Source organism: Euprymna scolopes, chromosome 12, assembly GCF_053919585.1.
Source record: "Euprymna scolopes isolate OS-2025 chromosome 12, ASM5391958v1, whole genome shotgun sequence".
Taxonomy (NCBI): domain Eukaryota; kingdom Metazoa; phylum Mollusca; class Cephalopoda; order Sepiida; family Sepiolidae; genus Euprymna; species Euprymna scolopes.
Window position 1 is genome coordinate 27,662,142 of NC_136493.1, and position 18,056 is coordinate 27,680,197.

The 18,056-nt window shown below is 33.3% G+C and overlaps 1 protein-coding gene across 3 annotated transcripts in view; it reads left to right on the top strand.

The window, feature by feature from the left end:
• The window catches only part of LOC145291220 (uncharacterized), a 207,684-nt gene that overhangs the window by 102,186 nt on the left and 87,442 nt on the right, over positions 1-18,056 (top strand). The window contains exon 1 of one of the 3 annotated variants that reach the window (XM_080136810.1): positions 9,299-9,321. The exons of the other annotated variants lie outside the window; for them this stretch is intronic. The gene's annotated coding sequence lies outside the window, so the exon portion shown is untranslated. Of the gene's footprint in view, positions 1-9,298; positions 9,322-18,056 lie in introns of those variants that run through there. 3 annotated transcript variants of the gene reach the window in all.

Sequence of the window (18,056 nt, forward strand, 5' to 3'; positions counted from 1 at the left end):
ATTCGTACTTAGAAACAAACAAGTCAGTTATTTTATTCTTTTATTAAATTATAAATTAAAAATAAAGCGCCTCCCCACAAGAAATCAAAGAAGCTAATGAGTACCCTTTCACCCACTTCTTGTTTTTTTTTTAATTATGGATAAATGCATAGCATTTTGACTGAAGAGTCTTTCTGGTACTTTCTGGTTAAGTTACTTAGGTCGCCATTATTGGTTTCCTCAATTTTCCTGGGCAATACCGGAACACATGTCCTACTAGTAAATAAAGATAGATGATTTTGCAAAAAAAAAAAAAAGTGCACAGTGTGATATAGTTTGCAGAAATTGTTGCGTGGGGGTGGGGTCATCAACTTCGAAATGAGACAGGCTCGGAGGTGCAGTAAACTGCAAGCTAAATGCATCCAACGGGATAGACACTGACAGAGGTAACATGCGACCGAGAAAAGAGGTGGTGGTGGGGCGGACAACAGGCGTAGAAAAAAAAACCCAGTTGTAAACGAAAAAAAAAAAAAGGAAAAAAGGTAGATAGGGCCAGAATGGTATTTGTAAAGGATACTTCTTTTGGTCAAGAGAGCGGTATGTGCTAATTGACCATGACAGCCCGGCGCCGATCGCCAAAGAGGTGAGTGGCGGAAGAGTACCAATGAAATTCCAATTTACAAAGCGACCATTGATGGCTGCTCCCTGGTGGGTAAGTGGCCTCTATTGAAAAGACACGTGGCCTTTGTGGAATTGGATTTGGTTCATTTTTATGATCCCTCAAAGTTAATTGAACGAGACCATTCTGGTTTTAATGGCCCATCAAATTCCATTAGGCACACGCCAGTCGAGATTGGGGGTCCGCCTATTCTACTCGATTGCCAACAGAAGAAGAAAAACAGCCTCTTTTTTGGGCATAGGCCGCCTGGTGAAGATTTGAGTGACAGCGGTTCCGGCATCCTGATTGACTAAAGGGCCGAATGAGAGGAAAAAAGGAAGACGATCAGGAAGAAGGCATAGTTCCCACCCCCACAATATAAGCAGCGAGTTTTGAGCGCAAGACAGAGAGAGAGATCTGCTCCGCTGGGCTCGAACGAACGAAAAAGCCGACTGCCTCATCGATTGACCCTGTCACGTAGCTATTTAGTTTTTATCGAAAAAGAAAGAACTTTGCAGTTAACAAACAGTCAGTCCCTTATTTAATAGCGAATTACGAAACGACGATTGTAACCTTTATGAATAACAAGGAATTTTGCATAAGAAAAAAAAAAAAATATCGACTTGTCTTTTTAATTTGTTTTGCATGATTGCAGAAGTGCTCGACGAGTCTCTTTCAGGTACTGGCTGCTGACATTCTCATCAAGGAGACACGGAGACCAACAATCAGGGAGCGTTCCACCACTAGACGACACGCGGGTGACGTAAGTGTCACACAAAGCTTATTCTGCTGTAGTGATACGAACCATAATAGAACTTTATATTTTTTATTGTTTGAAACTGATAGAACTAATGTTAGATAAACTTTCCCAGAACTGTCCGTCGGTGGAACACAATACTGTAAGGCTTCTTTCCAGCTTACTATAACATGGTCGTTTTCAAGTCTAATGTAAATAAGTTCTTGTTGAGCCGTGCTTTTAAATGATTAAACCCTACCCAGGTTCCACTATTACCAATAATCACACTGTTGTTTCATCGTCTACAAGACACTCATTAACTTTTATCCTTGAGTAGCCTTTGGTAGACAGTGACCGTGACTAGTAAAATAAATAAATAAATAAAAATTGAGAATGGACGTTTATTTTTATTCAGTTTTCAGCAAGCAAATTGCCTTCTATTAATATACACAAACAAGTTCTTTGTTCTTCATGATATTATTTTTGTTTGTATTTTTTATTATAAATGAGAGTTTGTCTTATTTTTATCCTAAAGATAATCTGAAGCACGTCTTTAATAAAGAGTTATTTTATTAATCCCCTTTCAGAATTTGGACAGGAAATTCTGTGTGCTAAGGATCAGTTCCAGTTTAGTTTCATCAAATATTTCTACCAATATTTCTGTATCTAACCCAATAAGCTGCAAAATCCTATCCTACATTGTAGAGATATCTAGATGCCGGAAAACCTTCTACTCTAATAGTTTCTTCCCCCAAACTGCTAGACTTTGAAATTCCCTTCCGGGTCCCTGCTTCGCTGACTGTACTGATATGCAGAAGTTCAGTTGTAGTGTAAACGGATATCTTACTGCTCAACTCCCTATATAGTATCCCTCACAAATGGGTCCCAAATAGTAGCCTTTACATCTAAGTGGAATTGTGCTTTGTTTGTGGTGAAATAACAGTAAAAAAAAAATATCTTTAGTTGGATCATCGTGATAATGATATAATTTTTTTAAAATCATCGTGATAATGACATCATTTTTTAAAAATCATTGTGATAATCATATCATTTTTTAAAATCGTGATAATCATATCATTTTTTTTAAATCATCGTGATAACATTATAAAAATAGAAACAAGCAGCCACCAGCATCACCATACACACACATCATAGTTAAGCACAAATGTCTGAAATTAAATTCAAGAGTAGAAAATTAATTTCGTGTTTACTCTTGGTAACCTCGTAACTCGCTTCTCTTATTTTGGCCAACACATGCCAGCATGTCAAACCAAATTTCTTAATCTTTTTTTCCTGTAGTTTGATGTTTTTTTCGACTCTTTTCCCCAAGTTTTCTGCTTCGTCCTAGTGTGATTTCTCTCGTTCTAGAAATTCAATCAAATAGATTCTGAAACCTTGTATAATTTTTTTATCGTAACTCTTAAACAATGATTTAGATTTGTTAATTCGTAATAAATTCAAATCCTTCTGCCGTCAAACTGTTGCTGGTTCATAATAAATTTGAATCTTCCTCTTGCTAATCTGTTGCTGGTTTGTAATAAATTTGAGTCCCAGCCGCCAATCTATTATAAAAAGAAAAGAAAAGAAAAAAAAAACAAGAAAAGGGAAAAAAACGTAAAAAACTACTTTATTAAGTAGTAGAACTGTAACGCTTCAGTTGCAAAGCAGATCATTATCCAGCGCGGCCGTTGCCGAAATTGAACTCACTACATGCGTTTATAGTACCTATTTACTATGCCTTCCCACGGGACAGAGTTAGACACCAGGGTCGTTTTTTAACGTGGAGAAAAGGTACAAAAATAAAAATTGTCTCAGTCGTGAAGGATTTCTCCTCCACCGAAAGAGAACAAGAAATAGAAGTGCAGCATCTGCCGGAACAGATTGTATTTATTTGCTTCCCCACTGAGCAAATTAGGCACAAGGCCGATTTTTAATGTGGAGAGAGAGGGAGGGGGAGGGAAAGGGGACCAGCTCCCGATGGGTGGGAAATGGGAGCTGGATAGTGACAATTGGTATGAAGGGTTGCCCCTACATTGACCAAGGTCTGATATGTGGGGTTACCCCCACATATGGTCTTTGCTTGCAGCATCTGCCGGAACAGATACTACACTTTGATCTTGTTTATATATTTTATTGAGAAAGAAAAAATTGAACATAAGAAACGTACAAAAAATTCAATTCAACAAAATTAGGCACAAGGCCCTACAAGAAATTGGGAGGGGGAGGGTACAGGGTCTTTGTGACTATGTAACAGATGAGACTTTGAAGTCTTACTCTTGACTGGCAACATTTACCGAAATACCTCAATCACTCTGTAGATCCTAATCTAACTAATAACCCCAGCGTTCAATGTAAAATTTAACTATGTACAATTTGTATATTCATTTCTGTATGTTGTGTGTGCATTTTTCTTTTTTTTTTGTGTGTGTGTGTATGTGTGAGAAAATAAACACACACACACACACACACACACACACACACACACACACACACACACACACACACACACACACACACACACACACACAAAAAAAAAAAACTTGTCCCGAAGGCCAAGAAGTGCGTAGCTGAATACTTGATGCTTTGCCAGGGCTATCAAGGGTATTTTTTATTGTGACGCAATCACTAGACAAGGTACCTACTACGGCTTAAGAGAGTTCCATCTATCCTAGAGAGAAGGATAGACCGCGCCAGTTTCTCAACCTGGTATTTTACCTCGCAGACAAAAAAATGGAAAAGATCTTCAATTCGCTTTTTTTGTTGTACAACATTTTTTCCTCATTCTCTCGTTAATGCTGTAACATCCCTCATGTGGTTGTCTTCTCGCATGTGCTTGCTAATGTCACCTACACCTAACGTGATCTCGAACGTCATCCATGTGTTAAATAGAGAAGTAATCAACCATATTAGCAGAAATAACCTTCTTAGTGACACACAATATGGTTTCCGTTCTGCTAGATCTACAGCAGATGTGACAGTTATACCTCATAGGATTAGTGAATCTCTCGAAGGAGGCAACCTTTCTAGGGCAATTGCTCTTGACATATCTAAGGCCTTTGATAGGGTATGGCATGAAGGTTTACTTCACAAGATCTCGAGCTATGGTATAGCTGAAAATGTCTTAATTATTAAATCATTTCTTTCTGACAAGTTCATAAGAGTAGTAGTTGATGGGAAAAAAATCAGAAGCTCAAAGTATTAATGCTGGAGTACCTCAGGGGTCCATCCTGGGCCCAACTCTTTTCCTGATCTACATTAATGATCTTCCAAATCACATCCTTACATCATTTGTAGACATTTATGCTGATGACACTACCATCTATGGTAGCACATAAGTCAGTAAACGACCAAGTTCTCTGATTCTCTCTCCTTTGATCTTAAGCACATGGTACAATGAGGAAAGGAGTGGCTGGTTACTTTTAATGCATCTAAAACCAAGCTTCTCTCTTTACATCATCAACGTTCTGATCCCGATCTGGTATCAGTTGAAATGAATGTCTCTCGTCTTGAGGAGGTGTCAAGTTTTGACAAGCTTCTAGGCTTGACCTTTATTCCTGATCTTAAATGGAACAGATACATCAAATCTGTTGCCAAGGCCGCTGAAAAAAATGGTGGGATCCTTCTATCGATCCAGTAGATATATATATATATAGTATTTCATAGTGTTCAAATCTTATACATCTGTCCTTATTTCAATTTTAATATCATCGAATTAACATTCATTGAACACTCATTCAATCAGTGCTCCCTATCAATTCACTTTTAATTCTAGCAAAATTTTCATTGGCTGCTCATACATACCCATTCATTCTATGGAGTGTATTTAATGAACTCTACAGAATCCATTTTGTAAAATTAAACATGGCGCCCATCCACACACTATCCTTCAAAAACAACGAGGCCATTATTTATCACAAACTAATAGGAACCAACGGAGTTAACAAAATTTTAATATACTTCAATACTTTCAATTAATTTTTGAACAAAGGCTTTCCATCAATAAATGACATGTATTTCTAAGCCACATGTGTGCGAGTGGAAAGTACTATAATATGGTTGTCTTCAAGTTCAATGTAAACAAGTACTATAATATGGTTGTCTTCAAGTTCAATGTAAACAAGTACTATAATATGGTTGTCTTCAAGTTCAATGTAAACAAGTACTATAATATGGTTGTCTTCAAGTCCAATGTAAACAAGTACTATAATATGGTTGTCTTCAAGTTCAACGTGAACAAGTTTCTGATGAGCCGTTCCACTTAAGTTAACAAATTTACCGAACTTCCATTACTATCGATTACTATATTGCCCTTTGGACTACTGTACACTCTTTAACCCTTATCCTTGAGTGGCCTATCGGCCTTGATAAGTGGTGACGCCTATGTAAAAAAAAAAAAAAAGAAAAAAACGGAGGCGACAGTTGCAAACGCGGCAACACATACTTCCATGTGTACGTGTGTTTGTCTATCTTTTCTTTCTTTTTCTTACTATTTTATTTAGATTTCCGCATTCTTCAAATACAATGAGGCTATTGCTTACAATTAAACTAATATATCACAAGTAGTCCAACTAAGTTAACCGAACTTTCGTAGATTTCTCAGCATTCAGTGTTAAATTAAACTTTGAACAAACGTTTTTCATTAAAAAAAATAATGCTCACATTATAAGCACAACAAGGAACGATAACTGCTCCTTCTTATTATTTATTCGTACGATATTTAGGCACTCCAGTAACCTGGGATTCCTATGCCAAGAACAAGAAGCACCCGATTTTAATTAATATTTAAGTAGATATATCAACAAATTATTTAATTCCCGCAAATCTTGGCCTGGAAAATAAATTGTTTATCTTTTTACAAAGACTTTTAGGAAAAAAAACACACACACACACACACACACACAAAAGCAATTACTATGAAAATAGTAAATAAGTATTTTTTATCTTTTAACTTAAGAAAACAATTTTTTTCTTTTTCATATTCTTAATTTTAAATATCCCCTCCAAGTCTAAAAAAAAAAAAAACATTTCTTAATTTTTTTTACAAATATTTTTAGCAAAGAAAAAAAAAATAGTAAGTGGCATTTGTCATATCTTAATCTGTCTTGCCTAAATATCACATAAATATAGAATCAACAGATGCATTTGTCATGCCTTAATTTGTCACATAAATCTAAATGCAGATTCTATGAACAAAGCCTTTTCAGAACTGCTTGCCTAGGGAACACTGTTCCGCTGGCTTGCTTTTCAGTTGAATACAACATGGTAGACTTCAAATTCAGTGTAAACAAGTTTTTGTTGAGCCGTCCCCCATAAATAATCAAATTCTACCCAAGTTACACCATTAACGATTATTAAACTACCACCTTAAAGTTATTAACCCTTATCCTCGAGTAGCCTTCGGGCCTTGATAAGTGGTGACTTCCAAGTAAAAAAAAACTGTCTTATATAAATAGTAAAATCGTTCTTTAATCCTTAATCTTGAAAATAAATTGAGAGTAATCACGTTTGTCCAAATATTGAAATACTAGGTAACAAATATTAAGTTCAATTTTCACATTGTGATATTTTTTTTTATAATCAAATTAATAAAAATGTTATTCAATAAATTTGTTTTTGTTCTTATGGTTGATTTTTTTTTTCTTTTTTAATAACTTTTGCACTAGTGCACTTTAACTAAGCGAAATTATTCTTTTGTTTTCGTTTTCAAAATAGTTCTAGTAGGAAAATGAGGAGACAATCCAATTTTTTTTTTTTCATTGTATTCTAATTGTATTTTTATTTGTACATTTTAATAAATTATTTATTTTAAAATCAATTACTTTAAATTGTCCAATTTTATTTGTAAATTTAAAAAAATATTCATTTTGAAACAATATTGCTCATGCAAGTAAATTAATTAATGTATTTAATGTTTTCTGTTGTGTTACTTTGTCACTTTAATGAACTTGTTTTTGAATTGCCAGAAAAGTTTGGTTTTGAAAAATCATTAAAATTTGTATTACCTCCCTTTTTTATTTATTTATTTATTTATTTATTTATTTTTTTTACTAGAACTCTTCTGAATACGAAAAAAAAAAAAATACTCGCGGTTAGTTAAAGTGAACTATTGTCCTCTTTTTTTTATATACATATTTTTTATTCATAACTATAGATTCATAAATGAATAAAAATCAATAATTGAATATATCTATAGAATCTGTAGCAGCCGCTACATATCTATTATGTCAATAGTCTATATGAATGTGCTAGTACATATGAATAGTCGGTATTTATACAGAGAAAGTACCATGCTGAATAATTATTTAGAAACCCATTCTTAACATCGGAAGGGGAGAATGTTTTGTAACTATTCTGTGCTTTCACCTAAAAATTTAATAAACAAAAGATACTGTAGAACTTAGAATTTAACTTGGAAATACTATTAAAAAAAATAGCACAGAACCTTCTCTGCATAAGTACCAAATAATTATAATAATTATATTATATAATAATTAGGGCACTGGCTCACGTCCAGGTTGAGAAAACTTAATCCGGCCCACACATGACCAAAGGTTATTCATGTGTTACTAATCTCCTACAAGCTCGGCATTCTTTTGTTTTGACGTAATCAACTAGATCAGATCGTGTTCTTAAAAGAAAAAAATGTATTTTGAATTTTATCGAAAACATCCAGGTCGAGATTCCATTTTTTTCCAGATTCATATAAATAGGGAGTAGGAGGTAATATTCTACTCCTCCTACTACTTTGACAAACTGGAATATTTTGAAATTAACAGACATCTTTTATTTTGACTATAATATCTCATTTTAAAATAACTTTTATGATAATTTTAAATTGGTAAGAAAGATTATATATTGTTTTATGGCACTGTTGTATTTTATCTTTCTTTGGTATCGATTTTTGAAGAGTTAAATTCGAGACAAGTGGAGACAATTATGAAATTTTCTCTGGAAATGGATGTAATCCTTTATAAATGAACTGTTTTAATTTATTTCAAAACTTTTTAAAAATTACATTCTTCCATTAGTGACTGTTTTAAATTATAAATCCTTATTTATTTGGAAACTTTGTAATTTATATCAAAATTTTACTTTATTGCAATTACTGTTTTAAAAAAGAAAGTGTTCAGTAAAAAACAAAATAAATTCAATAAATATTCCGGCAATCAATGCTTTTTGTTGTATTACTATGTTGATGTATTTGCTTTGATTTTTCTGAAATTCTAAAAAATTGTGATTGTCTCCCCTTGCTCTGAACTGAATTATTTTAAAAATGAAAACCAAAGAAAGCTAAAATGCAGAAGTGCTATTTTATGTATTAAAATGATAAAAAAAGATTTATAAGCAGAAAAAAAGTTGTTTTCATTTCGTTATTTCCCATTGAGTTTACACTGCCGGACACCGCCGGTGTGGGATTACAAGAAACATTAACGTAAGTTAAATTCTTTATCTCACTACTTTTGCAATTGACAGTTTAAAGGCTTAAAAGTTACTAAATTTTTAAAAGAAATTCTTTTTTAGGTTTTAGTTTTTTTATTGACTTATGTAAAATTAGAATGTACACTTTTTTTTTTTTTTTTTTTTTTTTTTTTTTTTTTTTTGCATATGACTTATAATTGTAAATATGATTTAGGGTAACCTGGGGCAACTAGGTATCATTTAATACCCTCTCTATGAAATTACTATGGCACTTGTGGAGCAATAAACACTGAAATTGTCTGATCACTGACAAATATAGGCCTTGTTTCTCAAGAGTAGCATTTACTGAGCCAACCAAATGTAGTCATTTTGTGATAAGATGAGAAGGTTTTCCTTCTTTATCTGCAGCCATTTTGAAACTGATTTCATAACTTTTAACTCCAGGAAGGCAACTGCACAAAACTGTTTCTCTGTTAAATCACTAAGCCTGCAGACTGTTCCTGTGCTTCTGAAGCACTGAGATATATCAGTTAAGTGTCAAAACTTTTTTTTTTTTACACTTGATTAAATTCAGGTTTTCATTTTTCAGAGCTTTAAAGTGTGTCAGAGTGGTCTTCATCCATCAAATGTAATCATAATTTCTAGATACATTTTAAAATCTATTGCAAAATTCAACTTGTCATGTTGTTGTATACTTTTAGTATGTTAATTGCTTTGTATTCATTTAAGCATAATGTATGCAATAGTGTGTAATTTATTTGTTAAAAAAATATATTGATATTTGAAAATAGGTGATACTTAATGCTCCATCTTTGTATTTTTACATGTTAAGAGACAAAAATGAAAAACATGATTGCATTAATTAATTTTGAACAATATTTTTTTTTATTGAGGAAAATTTGAATTTACAAGTCAGCATTTACTGATAATAATACTTGAGTACACATTAAAAATTTGTTTAGGGATTGAGCACACAGGTGTTTAATGTCCCATTAAAAATTTAAGGATTGAAGGTAGAGTTTGAACCATTTGAAGGATATGAAGCTGTCATGAAGAAACAGATGTCAATCAAGCAGCCAAGTATTTTAAAATCAACAAAAAGTCATTCCTCAGGATCACGACTGAGAAAATCCATATCAACAAACATGTTGTGAAGCAAATGGTGCTGTCTCTGCTCATGAAAATGGGCTTGCTGAGTGCATCAAGTCACAACCACTGTAAATTATGTTCATGACGGTCACGATCAAGCTGATGCAGGATGAGGCTGGGGATTCAATTCAAAGATGGTCTCTCTTCATCAAGTTTGCTTGAATCCATGTAGGACCAGTGGAAAAGAAGTTTTCCATGATGATTATGGCCTACATAGATAAATCCTTCAAGTCAGAAATAATCAAAGCTAGATTGAGTTGCACAGCCATCTGTCCTTTCAAACCCAAATGGTCTCTGTGAACAGTTAGCCTTGTGTCATTTCTCCAAATCTTCCTTCATACCAGCTTCTGCAGTGTTTGCACTGCTCCTCACTACAAAACCCTCATCTTTAGCCCCCTCTCCAAGACATTCATCTCCAGGCATGCTTGTTTTTTTGCCGACTTCATCTTCGTCTGACTCATTGAAAAACTTCTTCTCCAAACAATTTCCATTTGCAGCAAGAGTAAGATCAGCTAGAATTCTGATATGGAGAGAGATTCACAGCAGATGAAAGTATCAACAAACTCGTGTAGATACTTGCTAAGGATGTTGCTGCAGTATTTAGATGATGTGGTAGAAGTGGAAAAAAAAAAAAAGAGAAAGGCAGGGGGGAAAAGAACTCTAGGGCAAGAGACATATAACCACCAAAGAACTCTAGGACAAGAGACACATAACCACATAAAGAAGCCCATTGTCAACATCGGAGGATACTGATACTGAGGAATATTGCAAAGTTGGTAGAGAGGATGACATTAACTGAGTTAAGTGTGACCTCTGTGATTCCTGGTATGACATACAGTGCACCAACATCAACATTTCATTTATAGACCTCCACAATGAGGAATGACTGTGTAATTATTGTTTAATGCCCTGAAAGATGGCACCTTTTGTCCCACATGACTGAAATGTGTGGAAAGATAACTTGTGTTTTGAAAAATATTCAACAAAATATATTTTCTTCTCTGTTGAACACAAATCATTTTATGAAAATGAAACATAGTTAATGAAAAAGGTGCTGGGTTAGGGTTTGCATTTTTTCTTTTTCTTTTTTTTTTCTGTCTATTAAGGTAAAATCATGTTTCAATAAGAGATTACAAATATATTTTGTCCATGATAGTCCAAACAAACTTTGAAAACTAACTTTTATGAAAATGAAACATAGTTAATGAAAAAGGTGCTGCCTAATGCTCTGGGTTACTCTAATTATTCAGAGCCGAATTTAAAAAAAAAAAAAAAAAAAAAAAATTGTAAGGCAATTTTTTTTTTACACTGCCTCATATATCGAAATCTAATTTTCATTATTGTATATGAAATTCAAAATTTACCGAATGATTTATAAATGTTAAATATGTTATTGTCAATTTAGGGTGTGCATTTTTTTCATTTTTTTCTGTCTATTAAGGTAAAATTGAACATATACTTTTAATAGTTTGCACACAATTTTTAAGAAAGCAATTAAGCAGACAATTATCCTCATCTTTTCTTAGTTGTTTCATAACGTTTCAGCCAACTATTCCTCTGTCCTTCATCAGGTGGCAACCGTGACGGATAGGAACACTGAATCTCCTGACTGCATTCACTGTAATTACTGCCTTCCATAGTTGTTGTTGTCTCCCCACGTTTTTGGCCAAGTAAACCTCTGGCCGACTTTGGGTAGGATTGAAACCGCTATCTTCAGACAATCATCACCTGGAACTGTAGAGGCTTACTTGGCCAAAAATGTGGTGAGACAACAACAACTATGGAAGGCAGTAATTACAGTGAATGCAGTCAGGAGATTCAGAGTTCCTATCCGTCGTGGTTACCACTTTATGAAGGCCAGAGGAATAGTTGACGGAAACGTTGTAAAACAACTAAGAAAAGATGAGAATAATTGTCCGCAATAAATAAAAAATTAATAAATAATACTCATCTCAATGAATAGCAATTAAGCACTTCTGTATTTTTAGATTTTTTTTTTTTTTCATTTTTGAAAAGTTCGACTTGGGACAAGGTGAAGACAATCATAAAATTTCTTGAATGGCTTTTTTAACAACTTTGTAAATAAATTCTTTGTCGTAATTAAAAAATTTTTTAATTTATTAACAGTTTTGTTTCATAAAAAATAAAGATAAAAAGCACAATATTCCACTAGTGACTCTTTTAAATTATTTAGAAATTATAATTTCTCTGAAAAACTCTTTGTAAAAATAAAACCTTTTCAAGAAAAAGAAAACGCGCATTTTTCAAGTAATAACTATTTTTATGCATTTGAGAATTTTCTGTTTTAATTTATTTCTAAATTTTAATTATAAGTGTTTGTTTTTCTTCTATGAAATTAATTTAATTCAATAAATGTTTCAGTAATGTTTTCTGTTTTTACATAAATGTTTTGATTTACCAAAATGTTTTTGCAAAAGTTTTATAAAATTCGTGATTGTCTCCCTTGCCTCGAATCGAACTCTTTAAAAATGGAAACCACAATTTTAAAAACGACTTAATCGTTCAAATTTAAAGGTTGCCAAAGTGGCATTTTTAAATTTAGTTTTTTTTGTTTTTTTTTTTGTTATTATTTTACATAAATATTGGCGCAAGTCCAGAATTCAACCTGATTAAAAAAAAAAAATAAATACTGAAATATCTTTATGATGTATGTACCCGTTACTGAACGAAAATGTCATATTCCAAAAATTATGTAAATTGATCAAGTAGTTTTTTTTTAACTAAGAAAATCAAATTTTATAAGTAAGTGAGATATAGTTTATTGATCTGCCATGTTTTATAAATAAGTGGGAAATGACTAAATTCGATTTATTGAGATTCAAATTAGCCTTGTAATGGATTCATTTTACTATTAAAATTATTGAAAATCGTAAAAAAAATGATTTTCTATATTAAAAAAAAATATATTTCATCGACTTAGGTGGTTTTTGGAATATGGCATCTTCATTGTATGATGGGTACGTACACCATAAAGATTTTTCTGCAATTTATTATTTTTTTTAAAATAGATTTAATTATGAATAAGCATCTGATTGAGTAACTTTTCACATAAAATTAAATTTTAATTTAAATAGTTCTATTAAGTTCTTGCACTCGTAAATTAAACAAATTATACCTACACATTGTCATGTGATCCTTTCCTAGCTTAGTGATTGGTTATAATAATAACCTCTGCTTTTATTCAATTTTGGAATATTTTTTTTTCAATAGTCAACAAAACAAAAAAGGGTAAAAAAAAAACAAACAAACAAACAAAAAATATATACAATCAACAAATGTGACCAAAGCAAGATAACTTACTCTTTAACCTATCTGGACAAGTTTTTTGTGTTCTAACTTATTTTAAAGTGTTTATTTATAATGAAACAAAAATAGTGTCAAGTCTGAATTAAAATGGAAAAAATGTTTTTATAACTATTTGACTCTTTGATAATCACTGAAAATACCAAAATTAAACAAAATTCTTGTAGAAATTGACATTTTTGCATGATTTGTGACATTGGTATCTACCAGTATTTTGTTTAATTTCGATTTTTGAGTGATTATCGGGAGTCTAAATAGCTATAACAAAATCGCCATTTTTTTTTTGGTTGTTTTGTTTGTTTTAACTCAATAGATTTTACACTACTAATAATTATTATATGTAGGGTGGACACACCGCAACATAAATGAACACTAATAAGTTAAAACACACAAATCTTATCCAGCTAGCTAGGAGAGGGACATCTTGCTTTTGGTAACATTTATTTGTTATATATAATTTTCATCTTTTTTTTGTTTTGTTTTTTTTTGGCTGTTTTAAAAAATGACCCAATTTTGTTTTAGTATATCATTTCCTGTACTGATATACACAAAGTCTTCATTCAGTGTACAGTTCACGTTCATTGCATGTTTACTGTGAGAAATTTGATGATTTTGAAGCTTTTAAACTGTCAATTCAGAAGTGTTCAATTTGGCCTTTGTTTTTTGTTTTTTTCTTCAATATTTGCTTTAGGCTTTTTTGTTCTAGGAATTTGGCTTGAAGTGTTTATAATAGTCTGGCAATCCTGTTCAGATTCACGTTTCAAAAAAATTGCTTCTCACGATAAATTGCTCTTCACAATAAATTGCTCTTCACGATAAATTGCTCTTCACGAGAAATTGCTCTTCACGAGAAATTGCTCTTCACGAGATATTGCTATTCACAAAAGTTTAATAAATTTGGTGATTATCTCCCTTGTCATAAATCGAACTACCCAAAAATGAAAACAAAAAAGACATCAAAAATATAGAAGTGCCAACAATTGTAAATTTGGTGCTTATGTAGTATGATTTTTTTAAATCCGATTCAATAATTTACGAATTGCTGTGTGAACATGTAAGTAATGAATTATTGATTTAAAGTTTTCAGTTTTTTGTCAACTTAACTCATAAAATTGAGTAAAAGTGCAGAATAGTTAACACTGGATAACTGATACCCCCATCACCAAAAAAAAAAAAAAAAAAATAGCAACACATAATTTATATAAAAATTTTCTACTTACTACTACGTTATAACACTTTTTATTTTGTTATTTTTATTCATCTATAAAGTCTTTGTAGCTAACAAAACTTATTCTGTGGCGTCCAAAATGAAAATGCTTTAACTTGTTTCTGCGCAACTTGTTCGGTGCATGTACTCGCTTGAATTAATAAAAATAAGTCAACCATTTCTCTGAATTTATCAAAATTGCCATTTCGATCCATTCTAAATGAATGAAAAGTCCAAATGTCCATGTCCGCAAGAACCCGTGACACTGGGGATAGATTACTTAGTAAAATTCAGCTGTAAAAGTCAATCATATGGAAGTTGAAGGTTCAATCTTCAGTGCGGGTGACCTTAAATACCATTGCAAATTACTTAGGACTTCTACCCAGTCATGGCTGACGAAACAAGCGCATGCAACCACCATGGATTAAATAAAGGGTTTCATTCCAAATTCTGTGCAGATTCCCGAGTTTGACAGAAAACTACCAGAGTTCAATGGGGCATTCTCCGGGTTTGACAAGATACACATAAAGAAGGTTAGAGGTTGCATCGATCAAGACATTGTGCAAACAACACTAAAGATGAGAACATTAGTCTGAAGAATCCAAATAATACAAAAAAGTGTTTAAAACTTTGGCTGGTTTGTTAGAGAATTTTAATTCGCATGCTTTTGATATAAATTATGTTGGGGGGGGGGTATGAGGGGGCTTTTGCATTATAACTGGATATCAGAAGAATGCATTTTAAGTAACGATTAGTAAAAATTATGAAAAATTATTGAGTTGAAGATATGCTAGAACAATTTTTAAACAAAAAAAAAATCGTCAATATCGATCCACCATTTTCTAATTTGAAATGGTGAAAGTTAACTGAAAACAAGGAATATAAGTCTGTTTGTCATACAGAATTGGCTGCAATAGACCAAACTATAGCAATGGCCAACAACTCTTTATCTGAGAGTACATCTTTCAAACTCCTTGGCCTAACGTTCACAGGAAACATGAGTTGGAACAATTACATTGAAGGCATTGCCAGGGCCGCTGCAAGGAAGGTGGGCTCTCTCTACCGTGCTAGACAACTACTAACACCCAAAAGTATCCTGTACCTCTATAAGGCCACCATTCTCCCAGGTATGGAGTATTGCTGTCACATTTGGGCTGGTGCATCTGCTACTAGTCTCTCGCTCCTTGACAAGGTTCAAAAGAGAGTCGCAAACCTGATAGGCCCTGAACTGGCATCTAAGCTTCAGCCTCTGTCCCATCGACGAAATGTTGCATTCCTCTGCCTGTTCTACAAGTATTTTAGTGGTGAATGCTCTGACGAACTGCAGACACGTGTGCCCCCACGACATAAGCACCCTCGACAAACCCGACAGACTGCTAAATCCCACCCCCACACTGTAGAGATCCCTAGATGTAAAAGATCTTTCTACTCCAATAGTTTCTTCCTCAGAACCGCTAGACTTTGGAATTCCATTCCAGGTCCCTGCTTCCCCAACAGTACTGACAAGCAGAAGTTCAAGTGTAACGTGAACCAACATCTTGCTGCCCAAATCCCAACATAGTACCCCAGTAGTTGTTGCCCCTGATAGTAGCCCCTACACCAAAGTGGCAATTTGCCCTGTTTGGGGTGAAAATGTAATAAAAAAAATTACAAAAATCGCATTATTCGATAGATTTTTATTTTTACTTGTAATTATTTTTCTGCTTGATCATTTTTCATAATTTTTTTTGAAATTTCTAATTTTAACATGAGACATAATTACATAATAGTGCTTTTATTTAAAATGTATTTTCATATCCAATTATAATGACTTTTATAAGTTATTGAGTGTTAACTATTCTACAATTTTGCCTATAATGTATGCTTTGTATTTAAAACAGATTCACATAATTCACAAAATTGCTTTACTTCTATACGAGGGAACTCATATTGGCCTGAATGTTTCTGATCGTGATTTACAAAGTGGGCCAGTTAGTACCGATATTAGACGAAACAAGTTTTTATTTTTTCCTTTATGGTTATTTATGACTCCATCTTCCATGTTAAGTGGATAAATTTTATTTCTTATGGTAGTTTTTTATTTTAAAGTTTTAGTGGTTGACCAGAATTTCCCTTATATTAAAAAAACAAAAGTACAACAAAAAAATCTTTATGATGCACGTACTCATGATAGAGTGAAAAGGTCATATTCAAAAAATCACAAAAATTAATCAAGTAGTTTTATCTTTATAAAGAAAACCATTTTTAAACGATTTTAAATAGCCAATGGGAAATATTAGCCATTACAAGACTGGTTTCGCAAGTTTGAATCATTGTAAAATCATCTGCCCTTGTTTTGTTTCCAAGATGGCGACGTGAGACAGTCCCTTTTTTCTTATTCATAAAATTTGATTTTCTTATTTCAAAATAGAACGACTTGATCAATTGATGTGATTTTTGGAATATAACATTTCCGTTCTGTCATGCGTGTATACACCATGCAGAATTTTATCTATTTTTTTTTTTTTATAGGGTTTTTAGTATGGGGGAATTCTGGACAAGAACCAAAGTTGTTTTCAATTCTATTTTATGAAAGGCTAAAATTTCTTTTAACCATAACCTAACTTAAAGATTAACATTCTTGGTTATTTATGCCGAATATGGATTGTGCTAGGATTTTCAAGTTAAATTCAATTTTTATGATAATTTTTTGTTTCTTAAAATTGCTGGGTGAAAGTATAGAACAGTTACAAAATGCCCTCCCCTCGCCATCCTGGGCCCCCCAAATTAGACCATTCCTGTAATGACCTGGTCCCTGTGGATTTTGCAGTGGGTGTTAAGTTCTGTGCAGTTCTAGGAGGTCCATCCTCCCAGGCTTTGCCTTTTCTCTTTGAGAAGGGGTTAGTTTATTGTTAATGTTCTGAGGCGCCCTCACCAGGGAATGCCGACGGGGCTGCCCAGGCACATTTTGCAGGTCAGAGAGCCCCCTCCTCGGGGGCGCTGACTTCTCAATCTCACTTTCCCACCCTAGTGTCACAGTTCTTGCAGTGGGAGAGAACTAAATAACGTTATTATTTCAGCATGCATTTTTGTTCGTATTCGTTGCAATATGCGTTAGTGTCGTGTGCCTTTTTTGTTCGTATTCGTTAGTGTCGTGTGCCTTTTTTGTTCGTATTCGTTAGTGTCGTGTGCCTTTTTTGTTCGTATTCGTTAGTGTCGTGTGCCTTTTTTGTTCGTATTCGTTAGTGTCGTGTGCCTTTTTTGTTCGTATTCGTTAGTGTCGTGTGCCTTTTTTGTTCGTATTCGTTAGTGTCGTGTGCCTTTTTTGTTCGTATTCGTTAGTGTCGTGTGCCTTTTTTGTTCGTATTCGTTAGTGTCGTGTGCCTTTTTTGTTCGTATTCGTTAGTGTCGTGTGCCTTTTTTGTTCGTATTCGTTAGTGTCGTGTGCCTTTTTTGTTCGTATTCGTTAGTGTCGTGTGCCTTTTTTGTTCGTATTCGTTAGTGTCGTGTGCCTTTTTTGTTCGTATTCGTTAGTGTCGTGTGCCTTTTTTTGTTCGTATTCGTTAGTGTCGTGTGCCTTTTACATTTTTTGCAGGCTTTAAATC